Source organism: Camelus ferus, chromosome 15, assembly GCF_009834535.1.
Source record: "Camelus ferus isolate YT-003-E chromosome 15, BCGSAC_Cfer_1.0, whole genome shotgun sequence".
Classification (NCBI taxonomy): Eukaryota; Metazoa; Chordata; class Mammalia; order Artiodactyla; family Camelidae; genus Camelus; species Camelus ferus.
Window position 1 is genome coordinate 48,044,055 of NC_045710.1, and position 21,553 is coordinate 48,065,607.

Consider the following 21,553-nt stretch of genomic DNA (forward strand, 5'->3'; position numbering starts at 1 on the left):
TATATCATTTGATCCCTATGTACTCAAGCATATATCTCAGAAAAAAAAATTAAGGGGTATTATTTATTTATTTATTTATTGCAAAACAATAAATGTAATGATTTGATAGGTCCTTGATATAATCAATACTGAGTCCATATTTACAATTTCTTAATTTTATTAAAAAAGTTGTGTCTGTGTTTGGCTTGGAATAAATCTTCATTTAAAACGTTTTCTAGGTTTTCAGAAGATAGGCAGGTATGAGTTCCAGTGGCTACAAGATTCAGCTGAAGCTCCCCAACGAGGTACCAAGGGCCCGGTGTGGTCCAGACCCCACCTCTCCCTCCAGTGCCTTTCCTGGTGGCTCATCCACCCAGCTTGCTCTCTGCACGTCTGCTCTTCTCATCACTTTTCAATTCCCCCAAGGTGTCAATGCTGTTCCTCACTTCTCTGCCTTGGCTCCACTGTCCTCTCTGCCTGCAACACCTTTCCCTCTTTCCTCAAAATGTTTTCTTTGTGAAGTCTTTTCTGTCCTTCAACCCCAACAGCATTGAATATACCTTTCCTTATGTTCTGTTCAACTCTGTTCCTCAGATACTCTGCCCCCCTCACACTGGCTGGCTGCTCCAAGAAAATGTCACTTTTGAATAGACTATTGCTAAAAGTAGCTGAAGGTCATAAGCTTTCAGTATAATCTGGGCCATTTATAAGCAGGCAATTGGGATTTGATCAGGACACAGAAAGCTAGACTTGGGATATAGTAACTTTCGGTTCGAGTGAATATCATTTATTATGCAATGCGACAGTCAAAAGGAAGGGGCACCATTAATAACTAGTCAGAATAGAAATGCCTGGGATTGTCCCAGGCCAAAAGGGTCCAGTAGTCAGCCTATTCTTTCAGGTGTCTGTTTTCGAAGGATGAGTGGATTCTTTGCAACTGGGGAACCTCCCCTCTCAAGGCTTGGCCACCCTCAGCAAGAATCAGGACCACACCCAGTTGGCTCCATAGGGAATGGCCCCAGTGCCCATCTCTCCAGGACAGCCTGGGGCAACGAGATATGGTGCCAAGTCTACCGTTGCACCTACTGAAACCCATGACCAGAAATACATTCTTCCCTGGATTGGACCAGAAGGACTCAGTGTCCCGGGGGACCTGCAGGATGTTAGTAGCGTTCCCTCCACCCTCCTCTGAAACAATCAGAAAGTAAACCTTAACTCCCTTCTTTGGAGAGAATGGGGATCCTACTCTTTCTTCCTACTGTGTGTCTGGAGGATGTGAGATAGCAATGAGTCCTTGTCTCTGGGTTGAGGCCTAATCAAAAAAAAAAAAGAAGAAAAAAAGAAAAAGAAAAAGAAAATCCGTCTCTGGAAGTAAAACATCAGTCTGCCATCCGGTTGCTCCTATGACTGGCTTCCTAGTTGCTTAGCCCCTGCCCACAGCGGCACTTCTGCCCCCCTCCACCGCCTCCCCAGCTGCATCACAAGAAGAGCACAGGGCCAGCTCTGTGGACCAGGTGGAGCAACACACAGAAAAGGAGATGCACAGTGCAAAGGTAAACGCGATGAATTTTTCCTCCCTCCCTTGCCCACTCCTCTCCCCTAAGTGCTCCCTCACCCTTCACCATCCACCAACCCCAGTCTCCTTTTTCTCCCCATTGATGAAACGATCCACATAGTCTAAGTCCAGGCTTCCTGCTGAAGTTGCCCCAGCCTTCCTTACATCCTGCTGGTTATTCAAACATCTATTAGGATTATCTCTGTCTTACCCTATTGAATCGAAACCAAAAAATAGGAAGGCGAGGGAAGCCACTGAGGTCTCTGGTAGAACAGAGCAAGCATACGATGTCACTTCAGCATGGATTCAAACGGACCCAAATTGAATTTGAAGCCTGCTACCTACCAGACATGACATCTAACTAAAAGTAAGTCAAATTTTTAAAAATTTTACATACACACACACACATATATATATTAGCTCAAAAACAATGTATTGCACTTACTAGCAGAATTTTGGCTTTCTGCTTGGGAAATATTTTACTGCTAAATAGAGAGAGAAGGGCTTGGTCTAGCCTGAAGAATTAGATTGTTTCATTTTTGATACACAAGGTCATGACACGCCTCCTTCAGCGCTCCCGCCAGGCAGCCAGAGCACAGGCCCAGGTGACAGTCAGGCAGGGACCGCTCTCCGGAGTGAGAAGAAAGGGCATGGAAAACACGGAAAGCAAAAAAGATGTGTCTACTCCCCCTCAAAGTCAGGGTGGGAATGTACGCGCCAGCGGGTCTCAGGTCTGCAGGAGAGCCTGGGTCAGGCTCACCAGGGAAGCCTGGATGGGCGCCCTGCCGCTTCCTTATCTTCTAACACGGGGGTCAGCGATCGCCGGCCCCAGGGCCAAATCTGCCCCTCCCCACTTTTGCTACAGCCCCCATACTTAGAATGGTTTTTGCATTTTTTAACAGTTGAAAAGAAAATCAGAAGAATATTATTTCATGCCATGTGAAAAGCATACGCAATTCAAATTTCAGTGTCTAAATAAAGAAAGATTTCTCAAAAGCCAGCCACATATATTGCTCTACCCTCACCTCGGGTTGCTGGCTCACCACCATGGCGACCTGAAGTGGTGGCCACGGGATGGTCCACAAAGCCAAAAATATTTAGTAACTGGTCCCTTAAAGAAAGTTTTCTGGCTCTTGTTCTAATGCCCTGACCGCCAGGGAAGGCGAGGCTGGGGCCGTGCCATGTGGGAACCATCCTCGGATAGCTCTCCAGGGGGCTCGCGAACGTTCAGACCTTCGGTCCTTCCTCCTCCGCTGCGCAGGTCTGCAAGTGGAGCGATCTGCATTCTAGTTCTAACATAACATTAAAATGTCTCTGTATTAGGGACTGTATATTTTATGGAATTTGAATAGTATTAGTGTCAGATACGTGCTAGATTTCAATATAACATTATGAAAAGTGCACGTGTAATTTTACTTCTGTATCACATTAATAAGAAGCTACACGATGGCAATATTAAACCAATGTGACAAAATGATGCCAGTGGAAGATGTAAAACTGCTAATATCACAGCAAGTGTTTAATGCCTTGCAATGGACTCTGAAGAACAGTGTGATTAAACTTTCTCAATCTTTCCCAGCCTCAGCTGGAACTCCAGTGACAAAAGAGGATAAATTACCTTGGCAAATGTTCTTGCCAGGCTATAACAAGTTTGGCCTTCTCGTTATGGCTCTAGGACTTTTCAGAGAAGCCAGAGGCGTTCCAGGAAAAGAAAATCTATGACTAAATGAGGGGACCTGCCTTTGGTCTTGGTTGGGGCAACAATTAACTACTTTATTGCTGAAATCTTAACCGCCAGTATCCCACACACTGATAACAACCTCCTGTCCTGTTTGTCACCACTTTTCTCATGATGCCCTGTTTCTGACCACCCACCCCAAAGCTTCCAATCCAAACCCCTCTCTCTTTCCTCCCAAGCTGATGGCCCCCCCACCCCACCCTGAGTCACTTTTGTCTCTCTAAAGTGTGTATCAGTCCATCTTTCTTTTATCATCACTCTGGACTTGTCTTCTTGCTTTACCATCAAACCTGTTCTGCATTCTCCCATCTTTTGGTTTCTCTCCTACCTTGGTTTCTCTTGGATGTGGACTCCTGTTGGAGAAATCAAATCACCATATGGACTGCTGTCACCATACATCAATGGTCTTCAAACTCAGCTGGGCTCTTAAACGGCTCTACAGTTCTCTGAGTTCCTGGTCAGCCCCGCTCCTGGTCCTTGCAGTGTTTTTTTCTAACACTTTCCTTTCCTCTTCAAACTCCTCACATCATAGCTTTCCCCCTTGTTCTCAGTCAATGTTCTCACTTCCTACTTCCCTGAGAAAAACAAGCCCCTCAAACACAAAGCTCCCTCAACTTGCTGAATCACCAACTACAATCCTAACCTCACCAACCTCTGTCTTTTCCTCCTCCCTTCTGTTTCCATGGAAGCACTGTCCTTCATCCTGTCGAAGACTTACCTCTCCACCTGTGCCCTTGACCCTGTATTCTCCTACCTCCTCTGGAGGCACCCTGCTCTATCAGAACACTTGTTTCCTGTATCACTAACTTCTTTCCGACTCAGTTCATCCACATGTCAAGTCTAGTCTGTACTAAACAAACCAACAATCCTCATTTGGTGCCACGTTCTTTTCATCTTTCTTTCTTTGTGTATTTGCTTTCTTCCTTTATTTTCTTTCCCTGTCATACCTCAGTCCTTGGTCATCTTTATTTTATCTTCACTCCTTTAGCTTAGGTCTTAAATAACCTCCATGCTGCTACAGTTAACAGATCGTTTGGTGTCCTTCGCTTACAAGAATTTCTTCCTGCACTTGATTATTACTGATGACTCTCTTGACCTTGAAATTTCCTCCCCTGTTGGCTCCCAAGGCTCCCTCTCCCACTTTCTCCTGGGTCTCTTCCATCTATCTATCCATTCTTTCCTGGACCCTTGCACAAGCACTGGTGTTCTCCAGACTATAACCTTGGTCATCTCTTCTCATCATCTACACTGACCTTGAAAGACACAACCAAACCACTAGTTTCAACTACCATCATTATCCTGTAAACTCCTAAACCGATCATCCCAGTCTTTGCTGAGCTCCATAACCACATACCAAATGCAATGAAATATCTTCACATGGATTTCCCACAGATGCCTCCAACTCAGCATATGCAAAGGCAAATCTCTCCATTTCTACTCCCAAAACTATGTTTCCAGGTTTATCTATCAAAACGCTCAAGTCAGAAATCTTCCCTGGACTCCAGGAGCTTCTCTGTGCCCACAACACATCATCAGGTTCTCAATATCGTCCTTATCTGTATTTTTCTTCCCATTTCCACCACTATGAGCTGAGTCCAGATCCTGATCAGTTCTGACCTCGATTATACCCAAAACCTTTTAACTAGCCTCCCTCCTCTAGTCTATTTTGTCCTTCAAATTTACGTTCTGCACTGTTGCATGGATGATCTTACAGAGCTGATGACACATTTGATCAGACATAAGTCAGCGGTTTCAACCCTTCAGTAACTTCGAGTGGCTTTCACTCTGGCGCATCCAGCCTTTCACAGTTGGCCTCTGTCTATAGCCCAATGTTGTGCATCTCCCCACAGAGCTCTCTGTGTGTTTGGTAGTTTCTTCTGATTGCAAGGACCTGAGACTCACTCTGGCTACCTCTGGGAAGAGGGTTTCATGAGCATTGCTTACCCATGGAACTGGACTAGACATACAAAGTTTTTAGGAACTGAGGTTCTGTGTGTGTGTGTGTGTGTGTGTGCATGCGCACGTGTATGCATGCACATGCTCTTGTGCCCACGCCCCATCCTCCTCTCTAATTGGCTTCCCCAAAGCTTTATAACTTCATTTGTCTCTTGGGACCATAATGCCTGCCCAGGCCCTGAGTCTCCTCAGTTATCTTTTTCCTCCATCCCTTGGTTAACTAGCCCAGATCTTTGGTTGCCCATTTCATAATTTCTTGATAGCCCTACTTGGATGTCCCAATTTATCCCTTCAAACATAGGACACATGAGTAATAGGACACTGGCTGCTTGACAGATGCTCCACCTGGGTCAACACCACCTCTTATCTGGTCAGCTGTGGCCAGGAGACAACACTCAGATGGACGAGCTTATGGTCTATTAACATAAGTGGTAATAACTAATATTTATATAACTCTTAAGTGTTACACATTGTCTGTAAACACATTATGTGCATTAATATCCATTCAAAACAGCCCTAGGAAGTAGGTTCTATTATTACCACCATCATTCTGCTGCTGGAGAAAATCAATCAGAGAGAGGTGAGTGACCTGCCTAGGGTCTTACAGCTATTCCAAGGCACAGTCAGGATTCGGTCACAGGCAGTCTGGCTCCAGCCCCTCTGTGCCCTTCCCTGCCAGCTCACACGACCAGGGTACAGATTCCTTAGAAGCAGGGGGAGAAGAATTGGCCCCTCTAGTTCCCCGAGGCATCCTGCTGGTTCCCACCTTTTTACCTTCACATATGGCTGGGCTCTCTGCCTGGAACTCCTTTCTTGGTCCCCAAGCGTACAAACCTTTGGGAATGAATGAACAAACATCTCAGCTGCGTAGCCTGGAGCCCGTCCCTTTCCCTCTCCGGGTCCCAGGTCCCTCATCTGTAAAACGGAGGGGCTGAACTGTGTAACTTTAAGGAAAGAACAAAGGCAGCTCAGAAATCAAAGGTGACCACAGTACCATTTTGATATTCCTGTCATCTCAACAGCTGTCAGATTCTCTGTTGTTCCACTTAAAGGGGATGTGAACGTTTTAGTGAATCTGTAAATGTTTAATGACACGGATAGCTCCTGAAGTACAATATCCTAGCAAGTGGCAGCCACTCGCTCCAGCGATGGTGCCCTGAGTGGATGCTGAGCTTCCTTCCGCAGCAGATTTCGAGTTTGTCTCTCAGCCTGAAGCGTCTGCTTTTAACTCTGTAACTTCAGAATTCTGATGAGGCCAAATAGCAACTCTATTGAATCAAGACGTGTATTTTCCTTGCTGAATCAAATCACTCCAGGCTGCCAACAAGCCTCTATTGCGGTGTGTGGAAAGCCAAGTTTTACATGAAATTAAATGAAAACGTACAGGGGCTCAGGCCTTAACTGGAAACTGTCTTTTGTGGCTTTTCTTTTCGTGTATTATTTGTCAGATTTTTATAAGAACATTATTGCTTTAAGAAAAAAAAAAGTTAAACCCTGAGAAATTACTCTCAGTCTAACGAGTTCTTTCACTGACTTCAGACATCATTAGAGGAGGCTATAGCCTAAGGGCTGTGCATGAACTTTTTCTTCTAACTGTACACTTTATGTATAATTTAGCTTTCTTGCCTAAATTATTCAAGCAAATAGTGAGTGAAAATAATGGAGTTCACTGAAACCTTCCAGAGTATTAAAATAAAACAGTTTTTTCCGTTGGTTTGAATTTTTAAGCTTTTTAATCATGGATTTCAAATGGAATACACACGTCTGGTTTTTCTTCACTTGTCTCCTGCATCTCTTCCAGAAGGAGAGTAGAGAGGAGACCAACTTGAGTAAATAATCCATTAATTAATCACGGGTGCCGATAACAGCTCAAAGGTGAAGTAACAGTATTTGGAAAAAGCCTGTCGAGTGGCCAAGATACGATTGGCACATATTTTAAAAGGTAGGTACTTCATTTCCCCGTTTCTTATGATCAGGGCAGGGCTGAAACTGAGTGGCCTCTTTGCAAAGGGGAGCTAACGTGCTTCGTTTACAGAGGAAATTACAGTAGCAGAATTTGGACTTAAATCACCCTCCATTTATTTCTTTTAAAGAACCAAACACATGTTCTGAATAATAATGTTTCATCATGGATGTGCATGGTCTGGAAACTTTATTTTTATCCTAGATAACTCTGGATTAAATTTGGACATCACTGGAAGAATATGATTTTTCTGGCATATTTAAAACAGTTCCTGAAACTGGGAATGTGGCCCAGGATTAGGAATCTGATCAGGGTATTTTGGAATTCCCAAATCTCACCTGCTGTCCATCAGAGCTCAGGAACAGTGTCTCTTTCCAAAAATAAAAGGAAATAGTTATCCTTGGCACATCGTCTTTAGCTACAATAAAGTCAATAATATAGCAAGCGGGGTGGTGGACGGGAGGTCATTGTGTGCAGCAAAGGCATGCTGCTGTTAAGATTCTGAACAGGCCAACGAAAGCTTCAGAGTAATCTATGGAAAGCGGCCATGGCTAATGCTCTTGGTAGGGGAAAAAGAACGGCCTAGAATAACAGACCTATAAGTTTAATTTATTGACCTGATTAGACACAGGGAAGAATCATCACAAAATCAATTTTTCACCATGTAGACCAGAACAGGGTATGAAGCAGTAAGCACCATGGTCTTATCAAAACTCTTAAAGTTTCCTCCAGTGATGGTATAAAATACAGAAAACTGAGAGACAGTAGGAAATGCTGTCTATGTTGGTTCTAATAATATGTTTGATCCTCTCCAACATGACATTTTAAACAATTATTTGGGAAAATTATTTTTAGAAATCCAATTGTTTTAAACATTGAGCAAAGAGCCGTGAGACGCAGGTTCAAATCTTAGCTCCACCATCGAGGGATCCCAGACAAGTTCCTTTACCTCTCTGGGGACTGGATTCCTGATCTGTGCTATGAGGGAGTTAGACATCTCTAAGGTCTGAAATTATTTGACTATGCGTCTAGAAATTTTACCCACTGCATGTGTTTGCATAAGGAACATGGCACCTGACTCTCTAAGACTCAATTTCCTTACTTAAGAAGGGAGAAACATGATAACACTCTCCGGGCCTAGGGTTGGTAACAAGTATTGAATTAGAGAAAACACCAGTGGGGCCTTCCATAGACATCAACTCCCGCTGCCTCACAGGAGGAGTCAGGACACGTGGGTCCCCATGTCAAGTCTGCCCCTGGCCAGCTGGCCTTAGACAAATCCTTTAACCTCTCTAAGCCAAGATCCTTCTTCAGGCAAAAGAGTGTGGCCTACATGGTAGCCACGATCAGCTGAGTGTGACTCCCTTCCCTGAGTGGCCCCCACATTCCTTACCCTCTAGTCTCTTCCATTCTTTTCTTCGAAGAGGTCTCTCTGATCCATTCTTTGATGGCTCTTTTGGCTTCTGCTCCATTCCCATGTCCTCAGCTCACACCCATATTTGAAAAGTAGCCTACCATCTTAACATGCATGAAACTCATTTTTCTTAACCAAGCCTCCTCTTCTGGTTTTTCATTCATAGGAAATGCAGCCTCTATTCACCCACTTGCTAACGTCAAAAATCTAGGAGTCATCTCTCTCTTTCTTACAATTTCTATCCCATCAATGGATCCTATTGACTCCAAATCTAAAATATACCTGGATCAGACCACCTTTCTCCAAGTCCCCCATCTGCTCTCGCCTGGTTGACCACAACCGCTTCCTAGCTAGTCTTCTTGATTCCACTCCTGGACACCTCCACCAGGCAGCCCAAGTGATCCTCTTAAAACAACACAAGTCATGTCTCTCCTCTGCTAAAAATTGTCTAATAGCTTCCCTTAGACTTAAGAAAAAAACAAAACTCATCCCCTTTGTCAGGGACCACGAGATTGTGTGGCCTGTGATTACTTCCCCTACTTAATCTAACATTCCCTCCTTATCACTCACTGCACTTCTGTTCACCAGCCCTGATGATTACAGTCAGAAACCAATCTAATAAAGACCAAGGAGGATGAGTCAGATGGAGCCACGGTCTCCCTGTCCTTTCAGGTCTCTGGAAAATTAACTTAAGCCAGATATCCCACGTTCTACGGAAGACAAACACCCCAAGATTTCTGTGAAATTACAGAGTTGGCAAAGTCTCACGTTCACCCATTCTTGATGCCAATCTTCTGCTTCCACTGAATTCTTGATCTCATTGGGTGTTACCTTCCCTTAAATATTCTCCAAGTCATCCAGACTAGTCTCAGCCCTTTCCATTCCCCTCAAAATGTAACCACACAGGCTCTAGGTGTGTGAGACATTTACTGAAGGTTTGAGTCCACAGAGAGGCTTAATATTACAGACAGCGCACCAACTAGAAATGGATGTTAGACACTTCCGTTCTTAAGAATCCCTTACGCCTCCTTGTCCTGGTCTATCCTGTTTCTCAACAAACCTCCCTCTAGCTGTGATCTATTTCTAAATTCTTCCCAATTGTATCTGTCATCTTCTACACTTGCAGCTCATTCATTCCTTCAGTAGGTATTTATTTAGATACCTGCGACACGCCAGCTGCACAGATCCCAACAGCAGGTGTGCAGCCTTTCTTCCCAATTCATCTGTTTTCATCCCCGTGACTTCAGCATCCAAGTGCAAGGTTCTAAAAGTGCCTTCATCTCCTCTGCTCTAACAGTTATTTCTCTGTTTTGGAAACAGGCGGGCTGTAACGACCGTCTCATCAGCCCTCAGGAACATGCCAACCCCCAGGCCGAAGCACCGCCCCTCTTCCCATCCCTCCTGCCTCCCCCGACCACTGCACCTGCGCTTCGGTCTCATCTTCACCCTCACCTTACCTTGAACCCTGCTTTCTATTCTCTTATCTGTCTCCTTCCTCAGCTTGAACCCGGTGGTCAATGCTTCTCTTACTTACACGTTCATCTCTACTTCTGCCATGGCACCGGGCCAAGGTCTCCCATTTAGGAGGTACTTAGTGAATATTTGTTTAATTGAACTGAATTAAATGAAGTTGGGAAAAGAAATCCAGTAAGAGGCACAGTAAGCAGAATATGAAGTAGAAAACAGTATCCAACAGTCCTTCATTACTGTGTTACACAGACTATGCCTAGAGGACTTTCTCTATTTTGCCCATTTTTCAGTTTCACATATTAAGAGACGCACTGATCAATTCCAGGGTGACTAGAAGTCTACTTTAAATTCTTTGCATTCGTTTCACTTTCCTTTCTCTCTCTCACATCTCTCTCTCTCTCTCACCAAAAAAGAATCAGGAACTTCTGTACGCTGCTTTTTTTCACGTACCATTACATCACAAGCACTTCACTAAGTCATTAAATATCCTTTGACAATTTGATTTTAAAGATCACATGAGTTCTAGCTTAGAACCATACACAAAATTACTTTGCCAACTTCCATCCAAAAAATCATACATATTATTTCCAACTGTCCAGTGAGCACACAGATGTGGGGTGAGAGGGTCTAGCCGTTTGATCATCTGCATAGAAAATCATATAGAAATACTGTGTGAGAGGGCAGAATGTTTTATTGTTATTGATACACATGGAAAAATATTCTCCAGAATTCCAACAAGCAACATGTAAGAATGACTTTTCACCACAATTCTGTCAACCCTGGTTATTCTTCCTTTTTTTAATTGCTAATTTGATTCATCCAAAGCAATGTCTCTCATGGGATATTTTTAAAGTAATATCTTTGTTGAAATAAAATTCGTATGCCAAAAAATTCACCCTTTTAAACAACAATTAAGTAGATTTTAGTGCACACATAGAGTTGGGGAAGTATCACCACTGTCTGATTTCAGAACATTTTCATCACCTACCCAAAATACATCACTCCGCATACCCTTTCTCTCCTCCTCCTGGCAACCACTGAACTACTATCTATTTCTATAGATTGACCTATCTGGGCATTTCACATAAATGGAATCACACAATATTTGTTCTTTTGCATCTGGCTTCTTTCACTTAGCATATGTTTTCAAGGCTCATTCTTGCTGTTACATGTATCGGTACTTCGTTTCATTTTATGGCTGAATGATTGATAGTTCATTGTATGGACATAGCACATTTTGTTTATTCGTCATTGGATGGAGTTGTTTGCATTTTTGGTTATTATCAATAATGCTACTATGAACATTTTTGCACAAGATTTTTTGTGGGCGTATGTTTTCAATTATCTTGCATATATACTCAGCAGTGGAATTGCTGGGTCATATGGAAACTCTACCTTTAACGTTTTGATAAGCTTCCAAACTGGTTTCCAAAGTGACTGCACTACTTTACATTCTCACGAGCAATGTTCGAATTTATCAGCATCCTTACCAATATTCGTTATTGCTCATCTTTAGACAATACTGTACATTTTATTCTTTAACCATCCATGGTGTGAAGCTGTTTCTCATTTTGATTTGCAGTTCCCAAATGAATCATGTTGAGCATCTTTTATGTGTTTACTGGCCACTGGCATATATTCTTTGAGAAAGACATTCAAATCCTTTGCTCATTTTTAATTGGATTATTTGTTTTCATTGTTGCATTGTATAAATATTTTATATATTCTTGACGTAAGTCTCTGATCAGATATATGATTTGAAAATATTTTCTCCCATTCTATGGATTGTCTTCTCACTTTATAATTGTGTTTTTTAAAGCACAAAAATTTTAAGTTTTGATTAAGTCTAATTTATCTGTGTTTTTCTCTTATGTGCCTGTGCTTTTGGTGTCATATTTTAAAAACCATTGCCTAATCCAAGGTCATGAAGATATATGCCTATGTTTTCTTCCCAGAGTCATAGTCTATGTCTGTGAATTTTTTAAGAAAAAAATTTTAATTAAAATATAATATACACAGAGAAAATGCACACAAGTATTCAAGTCGATAAATTTTCACAAATTGAACATTCCAATGTAACCAGCACCCAAATCAAGAAACCTCACATCATCAGTACCCCAGCATTCTTTCTTTTCACTTACAGTCACCCGTCCCCCACCAAAACTTTTCAAGGGTATCCTGACTTTTAAAAACATGGCTTAGTTTTCCAAATTTTTGTACTCTATATGTATGTAATCATATTATATATTCTCACTACTGTCAATTTTCATTAGCATGATCTTGTGTTTATGGGATTTATCCATATTGTTGTACATAGCCGTGAATTATTTACTTTCATTGCAGTATGTAATTTTGTGATTATACCATAAGTTAATTTATCCATCTTACTATAGATGGACATTTGGACAGTTTCCAATTTGGGGCCATTATGAATAATGACATTCTAGTTCATGTCTTTCTGTGGACGTATGTATGCGTTTCTGCTGCGTATGTATACAGGAGCTAGACTGCTGGGTCATAGGGTATGATTTATGCTTTAGAAGATGCCACTAAACAATTTTCAAAAGAGGTTGTACCAGTTGATATTTTATAGCAATGAGGGTGAGAGATGGTGGCAGGTAAGTCAGAGCTGTGGCAGTGCAGATACAGAGAAGAGGGTCACTGTAGAGGCAGATTCAACAGGATTAACTGATGTGGATGTGAGAAAAGAGAGAAATAAAGGATTACTCTTAAAGCTTTGATCTGAGAAACTGGGTGACCTGTGGTGCCTTTTACTGAAATGGGGAAGTAGATTTGGCAGCATAGGAACTGATAATTCCGTTGCAGACATGTCAAGGGTTAAACATCTACTGGATAGCAAGGGTTACCATTTAAGAGGCAAATGAGGGAAGACCAGGCTAGACATATACATTTGAGAATCATGACGAGATAGACTAGCGTTCAAAGCAATGAAATTGGATGAGGCTACTCAAAGAGAGTCTACATGAGAAAAAAGAACAACTTTTAGTGATCAGGATGAGAAAAAAAAGGAAACTGAAAAATACCATTCAGTTTAACTGGTGGAAAAAAAAAGCGAGGTGAGGGGAAATTTCATAAAGATAAAGTAAAATAATTGGGAAGGGCCCACGGCACAGTGTAAAATGAACTTGATAAAACTTACTAACAAGTCATTAGCTAATATGCTACAACTACAAATATACAATTATAGCTCAAGTCTGCACAGATTCGTTCTGTCATTAGCTCCCTTCTCTCCTAACCAGTCCGCTAATGGGGTATAGGCAGCAGAGGTCCTACATTTTTCCTCTCCTCCCTCTCCCACTTTGCCCAATCTTTCCCAGTTCAGGGAGGTTTTTCAGTCCCAGTGGGCTCACAGGAAAGGAGTCACTAAGTACCAGAACAGGTACAATCCTGGTACAGAGCTCTCCATCCCAGGGCAGCTGCTTCCTATTTGGTCTCTAAAAAGAGAGACAATGACTTCATCATTTTGCATGTTCCAGCCCTGTCCTTCTCTTGTGTTTCTGCACTGAAATAGAACATAAACCTTTTAGGGCTAACTTGCCATTTGGATTGTGATATCTCAGTACATGTACACTAATCAGGAGTTGACTTAAAATTTATCTACATATTGTAGTAACTGCTGGAAAATTCCTTTCTGAATCTTTTTTCTATATACTATGTTCACGACAATGCTATAAGACAAGAGAGTCATCCACATATACACTAGACAATATGTAGACAATAACAATGTAGGGAAGATTAAAAAGACAACCCAAGTGGTTGATTAGGATAAAACAGAAAATACAACTATAATAAAAAAAAATTTATTCCAATAGATTCTCCTAAAATCTTTTTTTTTTAATTCAGGAGTTTTCAGTATAACCACATGTTGTACAACTATCATCGCTATCTAATTTCAGAACATTTCCTCTACCCAAAAAGTAACCCAGTATACATTAGCAGTTACTCTCTCATTTTGGGGGCTGTCTTTTCACTTTCTTGATGGTGTCCTTTGAAGCTCAAAAAAAGTTTTTAATTTTGATGAAGTCCAATTTATCTATACTTTCCCCTTGTTTGTTCTCCTGGTGTCATCTAAGAAACCACTGCTTAATCCAAAGTCATGAAGACTTAAGTCTATCTTTTATCCCAAGACTTTTATTTATAGTTAGCTTTTACATTTAGATCTCAAAAATTTTTATTGAAACTGAATGTTTTAAATGATATAACGTGGCAACTCCAGGAATCAGATTTCATCACCCATAGTGTGTTGTTATTGCTATTTGTTTAGTGACTTTTATGAATGAATTCTATAAAGTCTATATCGTTTGTTATGTGTAAACACTAAAGTCTCAGCTTGGTTAGCTTAGTGGTCAACTAATGGTTGGACAGAGATTCCTCAAATGCCTTGAAATAATAAGTCCCCCAGCCATTGACAAGGAGTTTTGTGTGCACATCAAGGCACATCTTCAACACTTAGGCTGTTGACAGCTCTGCCTTAGCCTTCCCTTCCTGCTTGTGCAGGGACTCGAGGTCATTTCCTGGGCATTTTCAGGTCTTTCTGGGTCATGTGCACAGCCTTTCTCATGCACGTTGACAATTTGGATTCCCAGGAATATGGTGGAGTTTTTCAAAGCCCTCTAGAAGCATCTCACTCTCCAATTTTTACTTTTAAGTTTTTCATCTTGAAGTGTTTAAACACATTTTCTCTTATTGCTACTGCTGTCCCAGGAAACTGGATGTTAAACAACTCTTGTTGATTATTTTTGACAAGTGTCCCAGGACAAAGGCTGTTCACATTGAGCTAGTTCTGAGTCAGGTTTCTAAGGCTATTGTGGACCGAGGACGGAGTTCTGAAAAAAGTTAATTTTGACATTTTGTTTTAAAAACAGAAGCTGTTAACTTTTCATAGTCAATAAATCAGTCTTTTCCAGTATGATTTAATGGACAAAAATTATTTTCTATCTCAGATTCAGATATTTACCTTTCTCCAGCTGTCATGTAATATCATATTTATACTCATTTTTTAATCACATCATCATGTATTTTGTAGTATTTTTTTTCAGGTGTTTAATCAACTCTCTGAAAAAATATTCCTTTCCCTACTGATTTGAAATGCCACCTTTTCTAAATATAACTTTCGGACTCCTTATTTCCTTCCAGGCTTCTGTTCATCAATTTGTGCACTGGTACAAAGCCATTTTATTATTATCAAAGTAAAGTATCTTAATATTGTGCAACATAAATGTTCCTTTCCATTACTTTGTTTCTGATACTTTCTGCTTTTCAAAATTTCGTGAGGATTTTTACCCATTTACCATTCCAAATAGATTTTAGATTCATTTGTCAAATCTTGTTTCCAAAATGAAATGAGAATTGTAATCTCATTTTTATTATAATCTCTTTCTTGTAATTACATTAAAAGTATATGTTAAAGCAAATTAAAATTTTATAATATTGAATCAGCAAATACATAGTTATACTAATACCACGTTATTTATTCACATTTCTTTTATGATACTCAGTGAAATTTTGTAGGTTTTTTTCCTCAAATAGACCCAAATTATCTGGTAAATTTATTCACAGGTAGTTTGTTTCACATTGTTATTATTGTGATACGATCTTTCTGCTGTATATTTTCAAAATACTTTTCTATTATAAATGCAATTTTATTTAATGTATATTTTGAACTTGCTTATTTGTTCTTGGTAGATATTTCAGTAATGTGCAAATAATGATGCCCCTTATGCTTCATTCCAATAAGTGCACTTACTCTTTACCACCAACAGCATTTGTCGGAGTTGCCAGAAGAATATTAAATATCCATGGTGATAGTAAGCCTCCTCCCTTGTTCCTGACTTTAATAAGAACCTCATTTTACCCTCACAAATGGCATTGTCTCTTCGTCTGAGTTAGATTCTCCATATCAAATTCACGAAGTTCCCTCTATTCTCAGGGACTTACGATTCTGAAGAATTGCTCATGAATATTCAATTTCAGCTTTTCAAACTCTTTAGGGATTGTCATACTTTTTTTTCTTCTTTGACCTATTATATTAGTAGATTTTCTATTTTAAAACATTTTTAATTTAGTTAATAAGCTCTATTTGTTCATGGTGAATCATTCTTTAAATATACTACCAGATTCAATTTACTAGTGTTTTATTGAGAATTATTGTTTCTCATTATTCATGAGTGAGATTGATTTGTGGCTTTTTTTAATGCCATTTTGCCAGGGTTTTGGTTATTAGGAATATGCTAGCCTTGAAAAATCAATTGCAATGGTTTTCTTCCTTTGCTTTAGAACAGTTTATACGTAACGGGAATTTTCATGAAAACTTCGGAAAAAAAATCCCTTGAAATAATAATCTGAGCTCAAGTCTCTCTCAACAGCCATTCTTTGACAGCATTTTGAACTTATTCCTTATTTATTGCTCTATTTTGGTTCACTGCTCTCCCTGAGTTGATTTTGGTTGTTTGTATTTTCCAAGAATCAGAGGAATCATGAGATGGTCTCACTCCAGGAGTAATAACAACAATTTACCAATAAACCCCCCCACTTCTGTTAGACTCCAAAACACTGTGAATCAATAGAACTCATAAAATACAGATTTAACCTGCTTGACTTCAGTGTTGATTAGGAGGACAAATTGCTGTGTGTCCGTGCGATGGCCACCGTCTCTGAGTCTGTGTTTTAGTGGTTTCCCTGGTGGCTTGGTAAAGAACACCTAACAAAAATGATCCTAGAGCACTCTGTAAATGTGCTGGACTAGACAACTGCCTCAAATTAAACAATGCATGGGTGACGGAGAATATAGCCCATTTTCTCATCTAGAAGAAATGACTGACCCAACAGACCAGCAAACTCAGGTGTGATGTGTGCAGTAAAGAAAGCAAAACACAGACAGTGAACACAGACAGGGCCTGGTTTAGCTCACGGTATCTGTGCCACACTCTTGCTCGGGTCCCAACCTTCCTAGAGATTCACTCAAATGAAATATTCAAGGTTCTATCGAATTTCCGACGAGTACAAATTCTCCATACCCAAGGATGGCTCCAGGCAACGGGGAAACAAATAACGACAATAAACTATGTTTTCCCACACAGCCTGGATTATTTGTTCCAGAGGGAAAGACTCGCTCGGCTGCCTGGGTTGACCAGAAAGTCACTTCAAGGTCCAGACAGTCACTGATTTGGGGAGTTTGTTTTGCTCAGACCCTTGTTCTTTCTCCCAACTTTTCAACTTCAGCTTCTGGAAGAAAGACCCAGGCCTTTTAATTCCCTGTTTCCATCAAGATATCAAACTCTCTTGTCTCTCCTTGCTCCTCTGTAGTAATTGAGGAGGGCAGACATGGGGTGGCAGACACTTGAGTGAACCAGGAGTGACTGAGATTCCACAGTAACCAGTAGGGCAGTTTGCACATTAGGGGCTTCAGTCTCCACATTTGCAAATCTGAAGAAAGAATATGCTATTTCCGTTTTAGTCATAGCCCAGTGTAGCGCCTACAATCTGGAGCGTGAGCCTAAGGACCTGACGGAAGCCACCTTCAAACTGTGGATTTTCCAAAGCCTTGGCACCCCGCCCCCCATCCTTCTCTTTGGGTTAAAGTGACGATAAAAGTAATCCACCTGAGTTTGCCAACGAGCACAAACTTGCAAGTTTTGCATTTAAGTCTCCGCATCAACTGCCTGGAACCATTTCTTTCTCTTTAAGAGGTTTGTTTGCATTGAAAAGCTCAAGGGTTAACAAAAGGTGAGTGAATGTTTGACAGATGTAGGCAGGCTCCTGAGGGGACAGGGGAAAAGATCTGGAGGGTGGGAGAGAAAACAATGCTGGCTTCTCAGCACACCCCACCTTCAAGCGACCTGGAATGGAGCTCATTGTTGGGGGAAGGGAACCCTTTCCGAGTTTCTCTGTTTGCCGTCTGTCAGAGACATCAAGAAAAGCGGGTGTGCTCTCTCCAGCCTCCAGGGCTCTCTGAAGAAGCCTCTCCCACACTCCCTCAAGAGCTATGCTATGCCAATAACTCTGAGTTTCTAGAATTTTTTTTAATAGTTGCAATCAATTATCTGTTTAAAGGGAAGCTCAATGGTTTAAAACTCTCCATTGAACAGGAAGGGTGACCATTTTAATCAGACTTTCCAAAGATGGGTAACATCCATGTAGTCAGTCATTTAATCGAGTATTTACTGAAGACCTACTATATACCAGGCACTGTTCTAAGTACTTGGAACACAGAGGCAGGCAAGACAGATAATAGCCCTGTGGTAAAAGTGCCTGGCCCATAATAAACAAAAATGATTTCAGATTCTCTTATATGCTACACTGGAAATAAAATCAGGTAATGTGGTAAGGAGGAATGTCAGGCAAGACAAATTAAATAGAGTGATTGCTCAGAGAAGGCCCCTTTGAATAACAATAGCTGCCATTTTTTGAATACTTGTTATATGCCAATCAGGTCACATTTGTTATTTCATTTCATATTTGAACGAGACTCCTCAAGTAAGGGCTGTGATCTCCATTTCAAACTGAGGTTTGAGGTCCATGGCTAGTCCGCAGCCAAGCCAAGATTCAAACCCAGATGTGACCACTTCCAAAGCCATGTGCCCCTGACCACCATGTTAATCTGTCCTCCGGGAGGAAGCTGCCTGTTGCACCAGAGCAGTGGTCCTCAGCCTGTCTGCACACGGAAATCATCTTGGGGTGGGAGTGGGGTTAAGAGGATGCTGATGCCTGGACAAAAACCCCGGCAATTCTTATTTAGTAACTGGTCTGGAATACAGTCCGTACATTTTGATACTTAAAGGCTTCCTGAGGGGCTCAGCTGAGAACCTGAAGGAAGTTCTTCAAGAGGGAGAATTATTCTATATGGTGGTCCACAGCAAGGCTCCACCGGTCAATCATTTTACTCCAAGAAAGTACTTCATCTTTAATTTCTGCTCTTTCCTCAGGCCTGCCAGGGATGACCCTGAGGTCACAGGGGCTGGTTGGCTGCATTACCCACCCATCAGATGCTCAACACCTCCTGTTAGGCACTGATGCTCATCCCCAGTACAGATGAGGAAACCCAGGCGCAGACAGGCTAAGTAATTTTCCCAAGGTCGTACTGCTCCTCTGTGAGCAGCACGACTGGGATATAAATCCAGCCCTATCTTCCCACGCTCTTAGCCACCAGCCTCACCTCCCTCCCTTTAGTTCAGTCCCCTGGTTTACACCCAGGGAAAAGCCAAGTGGAATACAGCCTGAGTTTCCTCCAAAGAGATGCGCACAAAACAGGCCCCTCGGCACTGCTGCAGCCCCTCTGCTTACTTCTTCCCAGAGGAAAACCTCAGCCTTCAACTTTCCTCCAAAAGCTGCCCACTCCATCCCCAGAATTCTCTCTCTGCCTTCATATTTATGACACAGTTTTCCTTAAACTTTTATCTTAAAAACGACTTCTCCTTCCAAACCCACATTTGCAGGTAAAGAACAACCATTTTGCCCGCCTCCTCCCCGCGCGAGGCCGGGGTCAGCCTTCCGCCCGGCTGGGACCCAGCATCACGCGCTCAGGTTGCCAGAGCCTCGCGGCTCCTCTACTGGCTGCGACACGCCCCGGCCCTGGGGAGGCACGGCCAGCTCCCGGTGAGCTCGAAACTAGAGGACGACGCCGCAGAGAGCCTGTTGTCCTGCCTTAGCGGCACCTTGAGGTTCACCAGCGCAGAGGACTAGAAGAGGAGGCTGGCCCCGACCCCCTGCCCCCAGGATTCCCAGCGGTGGAAGAAGGCACAGGCCCATCCTGTGCTCCTGCAAAACGGAGGCGCCTACCTGATGCGCAGCGGGGCAGTCAGCTCCTGGCACGGCAGCTTCACGCTTTCTGGAAGGAGTCCCGGAACACCCTGGAACCCCGGCAGCTGCCCTTCGAGGTGACCACCGCCCGCTTGGTCAAGGACACACTCTCCAAGTACGTTCGCTTCCTCATCGCCGTGATGGGCCAGGGCCTCGGAATCGCCAGCTGGCCCAGATCTCCCGCCGTTACTCGGACCTTGAGTGCGTACACGGAAGCCTGTGGGATCAGTTCCGGGTCTCCAGGACAGTTTCCGGGCCCCATGGTCTCCTTCCCCCTTAAAGCGCCTGCGCCGGAACTTCGCCGCAGAGACTATCGCCCTCCGCAGGTGAGCCTTCGAGCCATTTGGGGGCCACCTCCAGGCGTTGCCCGAGCTGCCAGGACCCGGACTTGCAGGACTAATTCACACTGCCTGAGCTGCGGCGGGCGCAGAGCAGCACCTGCACTGGCCTCTTGTCACGAAGCTGTGGCGTCTGGTGCTCTGGGCCAAGGCCTCGCAGCGGCAGGCCCAGCGGGGCATCTCCTCAGGCCCAGACCGCCTTCTGCTGACCCTGGCACGGCTGGCCTTGTGCCACTAAGAGCCAGGGGACCCTAGGGATGCCCGGGAATGCTGTGAGAGGGCCCTAACCCTCTGCTGGCCCATGTGCGGCTCTCCCAGAGCCGGGGCCTGGACACAGTCAGAGGCCTGGCTCCAGGACCTGCAGGAGGCTGCCGGACCCCCACGCCAATCCCCAGTCTCAAAGAATTACTCATAAAGGAGGTGCTGGACTAACCTTGCCTAGACTGAAGGCCACTGTGGGCAGAGGCGCTGCCCCGAGATGAGGGATGGGGTGGGGGCTTATGAGAACATGGACAGCAGTTGGGAGGCCACAAGGGGTGCTGGGAACCCCTAGAAGTTCCACAGAGAATTTACAGTGACGGAGGAAACGTGCTGCTAATGTTGAGCTGGGCTCAGGACAAGCTTTGGCTGGGATGGTGCAGGGAGAAAGCTTGACGCAGCCTTTCCAGCTTATGAGCATCTCTTTTCCCTTGTGCCTCCAAGCCAGTGATGCAGCTTGGTTCCAGCCAGGGATTCTGCCTCTGGAGTCCTGGACTTGATGTCTGGAGGGAGGGTTGCAGTTCTGGCCCAGAGGAATTAAAGGCCGGCAGCTCAGGGGGAAAAAAAAAAGACGACGACGACGAACCATCTCGAACCTGTAGTTCTCTGTGACTCTCCCTTATTCGGATGACAAACATTAATGTCACTGAAGATGAAGCTCTGAGCTCCCATTGCAGGTGGCGTGACATTTTACAGTTTATGACGTGTTTTTTCATCCACTCTTTCATTTGATGTCTTCGAAAAACTAGAGGTAAGCGGAGCTAATGTTAATATCCATGGTTTACAGAGAAGGAAACTGAGGTTCATAAAGGTCAAGTAATTGGTAGAGTCAAGGTTCCAACCCAAGTTTTCTATCCCAAGACCAGGTCCCCTTTCCCTTTGTAAAAAGCATGAGTGCTGTTTTGGCTGAGGGTTTTGCATTCTGCTAATTAGAAAAATCCTTGTAATTTCAATGACACTTGACAGTTTTCAGAGTATTTCGCCTGATCCTCATGGAAATGCTGGAAGCCAGGCTGAAGGATTGTCTGTCTTTTATAATGAAGGTCCTAAGGTTTAGAGTGGT

General features: G+C 43.0%; 1 pseudogene; it reads left to right on the forward strand.

Moving 5' to 3' along the window:
* The first annotated feature begins 239 nt into the window (after positions 1-239).
* LOC102505244 lies at positions 240-20,664 on the forward strand (annotated as a pseudogene).
* The last annotated feature ends 889 nt before the right edge of the window (positions 20,665-21,553 follow it).